This window comes from Eurosta solidaginis, chromosome 4 (assembly GCF_040869045.1).
Source record: "Eurosta solidaginis isolate ZX-2024a chromosome 4, ASM4086904v1, whole genome shotgun sequence".
Classification (NCBI taxonomy): domain Eukaryota; kingdom Metazoa; phylum Arthropoda; class Insecta; order Diptera; family Tephritidae; genus Eurosta; species Eurosta solidaginis.
Window position 1 is genome coordinate 71,613,792 of NC_090322.1, and position 14,391 is coordinate 71,628,182.

General features: G+C 38.6%; 1 protein-coding gene across 7 annotated transcripts in view; it reads right to left on the minus strand.

Annotated features, from left to right (window-relative positions):
- The window catches only part of MED18 (mediator complex subunit 18), a 332,244-nt gene that overhangs the window by 91,173 nt on the left and 226,680 nt on the right, over window positions 1–14,391 (minus strand). The window lies entirely within an intron of this gene.

Genomic DNA, 14,391 nt, shown 5'->3' on the forward strand with positions numbered 1-14,391 from the left:
GAAGGGTTATTAGATACAAAAAACTGTTAGTGTCATTTTCTCAAACCCAGGTACATATCAAGCAAGAGCATATTTTTAAGGCAGGTAGTGTTTTCTTTGTAGAACTAGGGAGCCTTTTTGTCTAGGTAGGCTTGAATTTTTACTTGATCTAAGTTTAAATAATAATACATGCGCCTTGTTCCTTCATAATATCTGCAAGGCTCGCCGGATACTGTTCAGTTTATAATTGCAGTTTATAACCCGTCATTTACTTAAAAATATAATATGAATAAACGGGCGCGAGAGTTTGAGTGTACAAATGATCCAGATGTGTTCTGTTTCATCTGCGGTCAATTTATCCTTAAATCTTTTGAAAGTTAGATACTATAAGTATTTTGGAATTGAGCCTAAAAACCATGGACATCGAATACTGTGTGCACTACATGTCGAGTCGAACTGATTTTTTCGGAAACCGGAATAAAAAGGTGCGTTGTAAAAATTAGGAATTTGTCCTTTTTAATGCATAGCTGACTAATTTCTGAAACTGTCTATTTAGGCGTGTACAATCCGCAACAAGGTATGAATTTGCACTACGCCAGTGTGCATGACAAAAAAAACCACTAATCGTATGCTTTAACTGTTGCCTTCCAATACTTCAGAGCGAATGGGCAAGAAAGCAGCATACATACATATGGGGTATTCCATCCCATTTCGACCAATTTTGAACCGGACCCCTTTAGAATTGGCTGAAAGTTTTTCTTCTTTTTCTAGCTTACGAAAGACGTATTTCAGAAGTTTTCAAATTTTTTCATCCAACTCAAAAAAAGTTATGAATTTAAAAAAAAACACCGTTTTTGTTTTCAAAATGCTATAACTTTTTCAAAAATTGACCGTTAGGGATTTGTTTTTAAATGTACTTTTCGGAAAAAATTCAAAAAAATTTTTTAAGTTTTTTTTTTGTAATTTTTCAGTTTTTCGAGATTTTTCGAATTTCGCCCTCTTTTTTTCTCATAAAAAACTTCAATCAACTCTGCAATCATCCCCACTAATCTCGGAGTGGGCCGAGAATTTTTTTTTTTATTTAATTGAAAAAAAACTTAAAAATTTTTTTTGTATTTTTTCCGAAAAGTACATTTAAAAACATATTTAAAAAAAAATGATCCCAAACGGTCAATTTTTGAAAAAGTTATAGCATTTTGAAAAAAAAAACACCGTTTTCCAACTCAAAATAAGTTTAAAATATTTTGAAAAAAGGTGTTTTGTTCAAAATGCTATAACTTTTTCAAAAATTGACCGTTTGGGATCATCTTTTTTTAAATATGTTTTTAAATGTACTTTTCGGAAAAAATATAAAAAAAATTTTAAAGTTTTTTTTTTCAATTAAATAAAAAAAAAAAAAATTCTCGGGCCACTCCGGGATTAGTGGGGTAGGTTGCAGAATTGATTGAAGTTTTTTATGAGAAAAAAAGGGCGAAATTCGAAAAATCTCGAAAAACTGAAAAATTACAAAAAAAAAACTTTAAAATTTTTTTTGAATTTCTTCCGAAAACTACATTCAAAACAAATTAAAAAAAAAAGATCCCAAACGGTCAATTTTTGAAAAATTTATACCATTTTGAAAACATAAACGGTGTTTTTTTAAAAATTCATTACTTTTTTTGAGTTGGATGAAAAAATTTGAAAAACTTCTGAAAAACGTCTTTCGTAAGCTAGAAAAAGAAGAAAAACTGTCAGCCAATTCTAAAGGGGTCGGGTTTAAAATTGGTCGAAATGGGATGGAATACCCCATATGTATGTGTGTGCTTAGCTTTGGCTTTTTTTCATTCATCAAACATAACAGTTGACACATAACCATCAGCAGCAGCGAAGTGCGGAATATTTTTCAATACGCATTTTATGTAAATACATAAGTTGAATTTGATTTGTAGTTATTTTGTTAAATAAAATATCGATCGAAGAACCCCAAATACAATAGTTTTCTACTACACATAATTTGGTGGCCCATGAGGGGATTCTTCGAACAAATTTCTTCAAAATAACAAGCGAGACGTCGGAAAACTACGTGAAATTCACAATACATAAACAAGCAAAAATTTGTATCACAGCAACAAGATCAAAAGGTATTCTGGAGGAACGAAAGTCAGTGGTAGCGGCGGTAAGTGTGAGTATTTATTGAGTTGTTTATATTAAGTGGAGTTCTTAAATTAAATGAATGAACCAGTAGAAGTCGATGATGCAAATGTACAGGTTTACCTCGCTAGAAAAAACCTTTGCGAATTTTAAGAAAGACTCCGTCACAAGGAAAACAAAGAGTTATTTTCAACAGAGAATAAAGCGGATTGATGACCTCAACAAAGAATTCCGTGCGAGTCACGAAACTATTATCTGTTCTGTTATTGAAAAGGAGCATGCCTATCTTAAAAATGATATTGCCGCGAAATTTGAAGAGATGCATTTCGACCTGTGTTGTTTAATAACACAACAACAAGAAGAAATATTTCCTTCACCGCAGCCGCCCCAAGAACCGAACGCGACTTCACAACCCTCAGTTCAACAAACAAAATGTTCGTCATCAATTAAATTTCCCCACTTACCAATTCCTACGTTTTCTGGTAAATTCATAGAATGGCCAGGTTTTCATGACTCTTTCAATCGGTTAGTTCATCTCAGTGTTGAGCTCAGTCCTATACAGAAATTTCACTACTTGAAAGAAGGGCTTCCATCGGACAGGGACGTGGATATTCATCAAATGTTACTCACTGAAGCTAATTATACTACGGCATGGGAGATGCTGCTAAAAAGGCATAATAACCCACGTATAATATTTTCTCACCACATGAACACCCTATACAAGCTGTCGGCTCTCACTAAAGAGAGATCCGACGAAATAAAATCAATGCTGAATGTGGCCAACTTTTGTATTAACGAATTCAAGCGTCTTAAACTACCAATTTCGGAGTGCGATCATTGGATCGCTCATTATTTAGCCACTAAGCTACCATTCGATACGCATCAAGCATGGGAGCGCCATCTCGGCAATAAAACGGATGTTCCCACCTTTTTTGATTTGGAAGCCTATCTCACAACACGGCAAAACCGCGATATCGCATCGAATGCAATATCCTCGCCTCTATTATCGAAAAACCGAACTTCGCAAAACCAATCTAATATGAAACAACCTAAGCAATCATCACGATCCAGTCATAAGATAAAGAGTTATCATGCTTCCGAGAAGAGGAGTACGCCACAACAAGACAACTGTGGGGTTTGCGGTGAAACGCATATTAAAAGACATTGTCCAACATTCATTTCTAAAGACTGCTATGAAAGAAAGGCAATAGCTGACAAAATCAAACTATGTCTTAATTGTCTCAGCAAATCTCATTCATGCGGACAGTGCTCCAGCAGCAAGAACTGTTTACAATGTGGTAAGCGTCATCATACGATACTACACTTTCCTTGCAACCCACAACCTTCTATAGCAACTACAAATTATAATCCATACCAGTTTCTACTGGCGGAGCAGCACACCCCACGGGTTACAACCCAACACATCCAACATCTTTTCCTCGTACCGTAGCGTCCTCCTCGAATGTATCCGATACTTTACCGAGTCTTCTGAACGCGCATGATTACGTAGAAGCAGATTACTCGCATTGCAATGTGGCCCGTCCGACCATACGTCAACCTCGACATGTAATCCTTGCTACAGATTTGGTGTCACTAAGCAACGACGCCACCAACCAATCAGTACCAGCTTGCGCCCTCATCGATCAGGGGTCCGAGGGAACCATTATCTCGGAAAACATAGTTTAAACTTTAGGTCTCAAAAAAATCCCTACCTCTGCTGAAATATGTGGAGTAGGGTCGATTGGATCTAACCACACCAAATCTATCGTTAGTTGTACCCTACGATCGTTCTCGGACATGAATTTCACTGCTCGCATTGACTCCGCGTTTGTATTAAGGCATCTTACAGCACCATTGTTCCTCCACACTTAGAGCATGTAACCAATCTTCCACTCGCCGACCCCCAGTACTATTAACCAAAAAGGATTGATATTATTATCGGCGCCGACATGATAGCACACATCATGCTACCGGAAACTCGAATCGGCAAACCGGATAAACCCATAGCACAAAACACTCGTTTGGGATGGATTTTGTCTGGAAGAATCCACTCCGACCCAGCACCAACTGTTGTAGTTCGATGCCATTATAATAATATTGAGTTGGAGGGTTTTGTGCAAAAATTCTATGAGAGCGAACAAGTTCCAACTGTAACACAATTATCCGAACAAGATCAGTGGTGTGAAGAGTTCTTTCGTAGCACGCATACTAGACAGGGAAATGGCAAATACTTAGTAAGGTTATCGTTAAAATCGTTATTTGACCCCAACCAAACGTTAGGTAAATCAAAGCAAATTGCATTGAATAGATTTTACCATCTCGAACGTCGTTTGTTTTCGTGACTGCAATCAACGAAATCAATACTTCGAAGACATAGAAAGCTAATTCGCATTAAACCCAATAGTACCAGCACTCACAAGCGAGGAGCAGCATCATACCTATACTATAACCAACAAACATACTGTAACGTCATGCGTCTTACCGCACCATGCGGTATTTAAAACCGAGAGTCTTACAACAAAGGTGCGAATCGTTTACGATGCCTCCTCAAAAACGTCGAACGACAGATCGCTGAACGATCTACTTTGCACAGGTCCGGCATTACAGAACATCTTCCAGCCCTAATTTTAAGGTGGCGAATGCACAAGTACGTTTTTCTAGGCAATATAAAAAAATGTATTGATGCATCGACATGCATCCCGACGATTATCAATACCAACGAATTCTGTGGCGAAATAAAGATGGACAGGTTCAGGAGTATTACCTAACCACAGTCACGTTTGCCACAGCATCAGCGCCCTTTACTGCAATTCGAGTACTACATCAACTTGCACTGGATGAAAGGGACCGCTTTCCTCTCGCCGAAAATATTTTACATAATGACATTTATGTGGATGATGTCCTCAGTGGAAGCGATTCTATTGAAACGGCGACACTTATGCGCGATCAGTTGATTTCAGCCTTACGATCAGGTGGCATGGAGCTTAGAAAGTGGGCAAGCGATTCGCCGGAGCTATTGCAATCTATACCAGCTGAACACCAAACATCTGGTGCTTCGCTACCGCTCAACGACAACTCAGCTGTAAAAACACTCGGCTTATATTGTCAACCCAATCGCGACTCCTTCACATTTTCCATAAATTTCGCAATCAACCCCTCAATGACGAAACGTTCAGTGTTGTCCACCACCGCTCGTCTGTTCGACCCCTTAGTTTTTTTAAGTCCTGTAACAGTTGCAGCCAAGATAATTTTGAAAGAGATATGGACAATGAAGATACAACGTGAAGACAGTCAGATCACCGTTTTGCACTGGGATGAGGAGTTGTCATCTAATATCGGTATGGTTTGGCGAAAATTCGTCTCCGAATTGCTGCAAGTGAACACCATATCCATTCCTCGTTGGGTTTGCTTTTCATATCACCATGTTCAATCCATAGAACTACACACATTTTGTGACGGTTCTACGTCAGCTTACGCCGCTTCGGTGTATCTTCGTGTTCACTTGCACACCGGTGATATTCACACCTATTTGGTTGCGGCCAAAACCAAGGTCGAACTCTGTGGGGCGGTCTTAGCTACAACCCTCGGTAGTTGGGTGCAAAGAAGCCTGAATGTATGCAACCCAAAATTCCTATGTTTTATTGGACAGATGCTATGATAGTACTGTATTGGAGCCAGGGTGATATTAACAAGTGGAAAACTTATGTTCAAAATCGCGTAAGCAAAATTTTGTCTATTACTACATTAAATCAATGGAATCATGTACGTACCAATGAGAACCCGGCGGATTGTGCAACTCGTGGTCTCACTCCGAAAGAACTTGCAGACATGCACTTATGGTGGAATGGACCTGTTTGGTTAAAAGAGCCCAAAACCACCTGGATACAAGGTAGTGTTAGTGAAGCCAACATAGATCGAACAGCTACAGAAGAAAGGGGCCTTAAGGTAAATGTACATGCAACTATCACAGAAAGTTCATTTCTAGGCAGATATTCCTCGTATACCAAGCTTTTGCGCATAACAGCATATTTGGGTGAGCCATCAACGGTTAAGAGAAGATGTTGAGCGCGAAATTATTCCAAAACTGGCTGAGCAAAAAATCAACTGGCACTTCAATCCACCCCATTCGCCAAATTTTGGTGGGCTTTGGGAAGCCAATGTCAAATCGATTAAGTATCATCTAAAGCGTATAGTAGGAGGTACTAAACTAACATACGAACAGTTATATACGGTCTTAGTTCGCATCGAGGCTTGTCTCAATTCGAGACCACTGTGCCCCCTCACCGCAGATCCCGACGATCTTTTTGTTCTAACGCCTGGACATTTTTTAATCGGCGATGCTTTACTGTCCCCACCGGAACCGAATTCCGATATTAAACCTATTTCAGCGCAATATCTTGAATTACAACGCTTAGTCCAACAATTTTGGTCAAAATGGACGACGGACTGGCTTTCACACCTTCAATTGAGACCTAAATGGAAACATGTGGAACCGAACCTCGCCGTTAACGAACTGATGCTAGTTAAAGATGAGCGGTTACCACCAAATCAATGGATGTTAGGGCGTATCGTAGCACTACATCCCGGATCAGACGAGCTAGTACGTGTTGATACTATACGTACGCAAACTGGTGTGTACAAGCGCTCAATCTCGAAAATTTGCCGATTGCCAGTTCCCACCAATGAAGATAACTCACTCGATTCCACTTAATATGACAATTTCTTTACACACACTATGCCTTTTTCCTATTTCAGTTTTCTTCCCCGGAGTCACCCAATCTACGCTTTCGCATATCATGCTGGATTCAGCATTGGGGGCGGCATGTACAATCCGCAACAAGGTTTGCATTTAACTGGATCATACCAGTATGAATTTACACTACGCCACTGTGCATGAAAAAAAACCACTAATCGTATGATTTAACCACGGTTGCCACAGCCTGTTTTCATTTGGGACCAAAAATCGTCGAAAAAAAAGGACCAAATTTCAAAAAAAAGGAACAAAATTTGTTTTAATTTATTGGTATACAAACAATGTAATAATCCACTAATTAAAAAGTACAAAACAACACGACGTTACAAACAAACAAAAAGTGCTTATTAATTAAATTAATTAAAATTGAAGATAATTATTGATGATGATAATTAAATGCATTTTATCATATATGGTCGTATACACATATGTATGTATGTGTATATATTTAAAAACTTAAAGCATATATATTTATAATATATTCTGGGCTACATCGAAAAAACGGATAATAAAAACAGTTTTATATCGTTCACTGTATAACTTTTCTAGGACCAGCCTATGTCTTTCACCGACCAAACGTAATGAGGGTTTTGCGTACAAAGTTCTTTGGCTAACATTATGTGGTTGATTGAAATAAACTCCAATTTATTGCGTAATTTGGTTTTAATAAGAGACAATTCAAAAAATTTTCGCTCTGCGGCCGCCGAACTATGTGGCAGGAAGACTCAGTAAATCATATACAAAACCAAGCAATTCTTCAAAACACTTTTCGTTCATACCATTTCTATAAAAGCTTACTTTTTCCCAAAAAGCTAAAACGTATATATCAGGCTTAAAATCACCAGTTAACAGTCTTACAAGCTTCCATTGTGTAACAATGGTATCTTGATCGCACTTTATCAAGTACGAAAAGTTATTTATTAACGGTATTATAGAAGTTTCGGTTTCTGCTAATACCTTGTCGGGAGTAATTGTACATAAAACTTGTATATCACATCTAGAAAAATCAAAGCCTATTTGTATTTGCTTTAAGAGTTCAATATAAAAATCGAAAATATTTTTTTTTACCGCAAGTCGTTGTACATCTGTAAAGTTATCGCTTTCAAGAAATACTTCAGCTTTACTTCCAACAAAAATATTTTTTTATTCAAGGTAGTAAGCTTTATCACTTAAATCAAAAAATTTTAACAGACAGAAGCTTCGAATTTCAAACATGCTCACATATATTACAAAAAATGTTGTCTAAAAAAATCGTAGGGATCGGTCATATATATAATTTACATCACATGTTTGCAACGCATCAACAAAAATAAACTACGGTTTTTGAGGTTGCGTATTTGCCATGGCGTAGCAAATGCAAAGCCGTATATAATTTTTTGGAGAATGCAATGCTAAATATCTACTGCTTTTGGAATGCGATCCACAAAACATGTTTTTTGATCCAAATTGTGTGGTATATTTACAGGCGCGCATCAACAGAGCCTAGTTACATTGGATTTTTAGCAGCGCTTTATTTAACAATGCCCCCGCTGTTCACTACTACTTACTTAATAGGCGCTTAACCGTTTAAACGTATAAAAGCTATAAAACAACGAAATATTTTTTATGTACTCATTATGCATGAAGTTGCTCAAGATGTGCTTGGAGTGTGCTTGAATTTGATGGTATAGGAATGTCAGACGAATCTTTTCTGATTGGAACCCTTTATTGAAGGTATTTATAATTTTAAGAATATAGGCGAGAAACAGCATATACGCGTTTATTTCGGGATCTGACATTAAATTTGCTAAACAAAATTTGCACTAACGCCGCTAACTTCCAGACACGCACAATGTTACACGACAAAGCGTTCTATGTAAAACCGGTCAATAGCTATCGACTCTGCTGGTGAGAGTTACTGACAATCGATTGCCATTCACAGGGTGTTCATACAAGCAAATTTTTTATCAGTGTTGCGTATTGTTATGAAAGTAAAAAAATTCAAATCAAAGTACCAAAATCGTGAGGGCTCGCCCAAAAAGGGCCAAAATTGAAAAAACTGCACCAGCGGACCAAACGGGGTTGGAGCGGACCAAATTTGGTCCAAATGGACCCAAAGTGGTAACCGTGTATTTAACTGGATTCCAATACTTCGGAGCGAATGGGCAAATAGGCAGCATACATACATATGTAAGTATGTATGTGCTTAGCTTTGGCTTTTTTTTTCATTCGTCAAACATAACAGTTGACACATAACCATCAGCAGCAGCGAAGTGCGGAATATTTTTCAATACGCATTTTATGTAAATACATAAGTTGAATTTAATTTGTAGTTATTTTGTTAAATAAAATATCAATCAAAGAACCCCAAATACAATAGTTTTCTACTACACAAGGCGACATATGAAATTTATTACACCAATGAAGTGGAGGGAACCAACTTGCCATTCAACGGACTGCTATATTTGTACTACAAAAGTACTTGGGGTTGGAAAGTCAAGAAAAGCAACCTATGCGAGCGTATCTACAGTGTCATTACCAGAACTAAATTCCACGGAAGCTACATTGCCAGAATCAAATTTAACTTTAGTTCCGGCTCCAGTTTCATTGTCAGCAGCAGTATTTGATTACGCGGCATCATGTTGTACTGGATTTCAAAGGGAAATCAAAAGAAACTCTTTGTCACAAGCACAACTCAATGTTTGGATAAGGGATTTGGAATTGTCAAAGGAAAAGGCCGAACTATACACCTCTCGTATGCAACAATTTAAATTTGTTTCATCCGATGTTAAGGTAACATATTATAGAACTCGTCACGAACAATTTTCCAAGTACTATACGAAGGAGGACAGTGTTTGTTACTGCAAAGACATTGCTGGTCTATTCAAACTGTTTGGTGAACCATATGATTCAAAAGAGTGGCGATTGTTCATAGACGGCAATAAATTAAGTTTAAAGGCTGTGTTATTGCATATTGGCAACCAAAAGCCATCTATTCCGATCGCACATGCAGTAAATACGATGGAAACGTATGAGATAATGCAAAAATTGCTCAAATTAATCAAATACGAAGAACATGATATGTGCCGATCTTAAAGTCGTTGGAATGCTATGTGGTATACAAAGTGGATACACAAAATACTGTTGCTTTCTATGCAAATGGGATAGCAGAGCTCGTCAAGAACACTACATCATAAAGGATTGACCAGAATTAATCGAATTTCAAGTTGGCGTGGATAACATAAAATACTCCCCACTTATAAAGAAGGAAAAAATAATTCTACCTCCGCTCCACATCAAGATCGGCCTTATCAAAAACTTTTTCAAGGCTTCGAAGACAATCTCTGCAGAGATTTTAGAAGCAAAAATAAAGGAAGGGATTTTTGTAGAACCGCAAATAAGGAAAATGATGACCAATAACCATTTCAAAGAACTTTTGTCACCAGTTAAGGCACCGTGGGATTCTTTTGAAAAGGTCGTTACTTCTTTTTTAGGCAAACGCAAAAGTCCTAACTACGAGATGATACTGAACGACTTAATCAAAAACTATGCCGAAAAGGGTAAATAAAAAAACATATTTAAGACCGTTTTGTCAGCTAACTTTAAAACCTATCTGCCCGATAAACAAAAAATTATATAGCCCTAAATCTGAATTCATCGTCCAGTTCCGAACAAACATGAACGAGAAAAATGTAAACAAAAAATTTGTTCCCAATTGAAATATAAATCCAGCCTAAGAAAATTGTTAACTAATGTGTCACTTAAGTATATATCTAATATACTTTTTTATTTTCTTTCAGGAGTAAATATGTCTTTAAAAATTCATTTTCTACACTCCAATTTTAATTTTTTCCCGCAAAATGATTGAAAGTCGGTACCAAGGATTCTGGGATGTCGCTATGATGGGTGACTACTGTTGGTTTCTCATAAGAGAAACCGATCCTAATCTAAATAAGCGTAAAAAGCAAGACAAATAACATTCTCAATTATAAAATAAGATCATAGACGCTTCCCAAGGCCGTCTGTTCTATGTACCGGAGCGACTCGGGATTTTTCCCGACCAAGGACTGCCATTTCAGTGTAACCCGATTTAATTTGTTGCGTCCCTCCCACAGCAGCTCCTTGCAACGGGACTGCTCCATATTCTCTTGCTCCGGGAAGGTATCGAACCCAATCCGGGTCCGTCTGCTGTCCCCGGTCCTGAGAAATGGTTTTGTTGGGTCTGCCGGAAAAGAATCTTTTTAGGACGGTCATATTCTTGTCAGTGTGTCTCGTGTAAGGGATGGTTGCATCGGACAGGTTGTTCTGGGCTAGACCCCAAAACCAGACGTCCACGTAACTTCTATAAATCTTTTGTGGCTCGTTGCTGTTCACGTCCTAGGACGCCCCATAGTCTGCGCCTTAGCGAAATGGGAGGATCACCTAAGCGGTTGTAACCTCTCTGCCGGTGTAGGTCCACTGTAAAGTCCCTATCGAATCCGTCTAGACACAATGACAAAGTTTCCATCGCCTTTGGCGACAAACTGCTGTCGGATGCGAAAAAATGCGCGAGCGCTTTTTGCCGACAATACATAATGCATTCTACGGTCGACAAAAATAGACGGAGGGCCAACAGATACGCACGTAAACATAAGTTCAGCGCGTCACCAATTACCATCACCGCCAAAGAGGTTGAGGATGCCATCGGTCATGCGGAGCATGAGGGTTTCAAATATTTAGCACATGTCTTCAAACTGTCTCTTTCCACCTTTGTCATTCCCGAAAAATGGAAAATGGCCAAGGTGGTCCCGCTACTAAAGCCTGGGAAACCAGCTAACATAGGAGAGTCATATCGCCCGATATCTCTCCTATCGCCAGTAGCCAAGACGCTTGAAGCCATTTTGCTCCCCCACCTCAAAGCTAATTTGCAGCTAGCCTGTCTCAGCATGGCTTTAGAAAACTCCATAGCACCACCACCGCGCTAAATGCCATTAGCACCCAGATAAATTGTGGTTTAAATCATAAGCCCACCATAGAACAGTACTCGTAGCGATAGACCTATCAAAAGCTTTTGATAAGGTCAACCACGGCACGTTACTACAAGACTTGGAAGGGTCTACCCTTCCCCCATGTCTTAAAAGGTGGACCGCAAATTATCTGGGTGGTCGGCAGGCATCGGTGCAATTCAGAAACGAAATATCAAAGCCAAGAAGAATTAAACAAGGGGTGCCTCAGGGTGGTGTCCTATCCCCACTTTTGTTTAATTTTTACATATCAAAACTACCTTCGCCACCAGAAGGAGTTACTATCGTTTCTTACGCCGATGACTGCACAATAATGGCTACAGGCCCGAGCCCAAAGATCTATGAGCTTTGCAACAGAATAAACGGCTACCTCCCTGATCTCTCCAGTTTTTTCGCCTCGTGAAAACTGGCATTATCACCGACTAAATCATCCGCGACCCTATTTACAACTTGGACGTCCCAAATGTCGACCATTTTGAACATCCACGTCGATGGCACTACGCTACCGACTGTCCTATACACCCCAAATTCTTGGGTGTGACGTTTGATCAGGATCTAAATTTTGGTGAGCACGCAGCCGCAATTGTTCCGAAAATCCAGAGCCGTAATAAAATCCTCAAATCCCTTGCTGGCAGTACTTGTGGAAAAGACAAAGAAACGCTCATTACCACATACAAAGCAATTGGCCAGCCGTTTGCGTGCTACGCGTCCTCTATATGGTCGCCAAGCCTAAAAACTACCCACTGGAAGAAGCTACAGGCCTGCCAAAATACTGCACTCAGAACCGCTACGGGCTGTCTTCTTATGTCCCCAGAACACCATCTACATAATGAGGCGAGAATACTCCCCATCAGGGAGAGAAATGAGATGGTAACCAAACAGTTCCTGTTGAATACCCAGAAACCTGGGCATCCCAACAGACATCTGATTGATGAGCCAGCACCGCCGTATGAAGCAAAAAAACACAATCAGGTCCTTGGTGAACTCCACAAACAGGCGTCGGACCTTTATGCCGGGAATTGCCCGGTGAATCCAGTAATCGGGGAACAGTACCCAAAACTTGCGGAAGAGGAACGCATACTCCCCAGGGAAACGCGAGTCACTCTGGCCCAACTTCGTTCTGGATACTGTAACAGGTTAAACTCTTATATATCCAGAATCAACCCCGACATAAAAAATGTATGCTCCGCTTGCAATGTGTCCCCACATGACACCAACCATCTCTTTAATTGTAATGTGGAACCAACGCCTCTAACATCCCTTTCATTATGGTCCACCCCTGTCGAAACAGCAAGTTTCCTTGGTGGATCGGTCGCAGCTATTAGGTGGGGCGAAACGTTGCTACAAAACCAACAACATCATAGAGTTAAGACAGAATCATATGTACATATGCTATTATTTGTAGGGCACTTAAGTTTTACTATACGGATATATTTATTTGAATGCTTATAACTTTTGTATTAGTACATCGATTTTGTTGAAGAAAGCTTATTTTTTTGTAATAAAACAGAGCTTAGAGAGAAAAAAATCTCCAAAAATAATAAAAAGTTTTCGAGATCCTTCCTCGCAAAGTAGAAATTTTTAAATTTTTACAAAAAAAATTGAAAAATCCGTAATGATTGTTCGCTATCTTTGAATCTGCAGGGCCTAGCAAAAAGTGTTGTATGCACAGTTTATATTTTATGATCTTTTAAAAGCTTCAACCTTTTGGGAGTTCTTGAGATATATATGTTTAAGTGGACCCAATTTTTTATTTATTTTTTTTGAAAAACGGTTATTCGTAAATATCTCAAAAATGTTACCATAGAATTAAAAATAACCTTGGTTTTCGGAATCAAGGGGGTGATTTTACATAGGAATTTCATAATGGCGTCTCTGGTGCATTTTGGCTGTAAACCAGTGTAGTTGACCGCGGCGCTGATATATATGTGCCCTATGACCAAAGAATGTAAGCAAAACTGTACCAAAAAAAGAGGGCTCCTCTAACTTCTAACTTCATATGATATTAGTTAATTACCCTCAAGGGAAGTCAGAAACTGGTTTAGAACTAGACCTAGAGTCCCAAATAAGTATTAGTTCGTTATTATCTAGATTTTCAGTAATAAAGTCGACAAAAAAACTGCTACCAGCTTTAACGAGCTGCGGCTACATATTAGTAATCCTCTTTCTCAACACTATTCCACCAGTACGTAACTATCGAAAAAGTACCAAAAATAAATTTGTATGTAGTTAGGAACTAGTGAAAAGTTAAAGCAGCGGGTACAATTTCCACGGCCAATGACATCGCCATGTTAAATTCGCCAGTTGAAAACATGTAAAAGAGATAGATGGCGAACTATTAGTGGTTCAGAATGCTGTAGAAATGCACTTATTTTGTACAGAGATTCTCCTTACGGGGTAGTTTCTGCAACTTTTTATTTCAATTCGGTATATTATTTTTCATGGTTATGAGAGATTTTTTGACTGGAAGTGGGGGAACCGTAAAGTAACCATGCCTATTATTTACTTGTTAAACATTTTATTAAATTCAAATGGTATTTCAACACC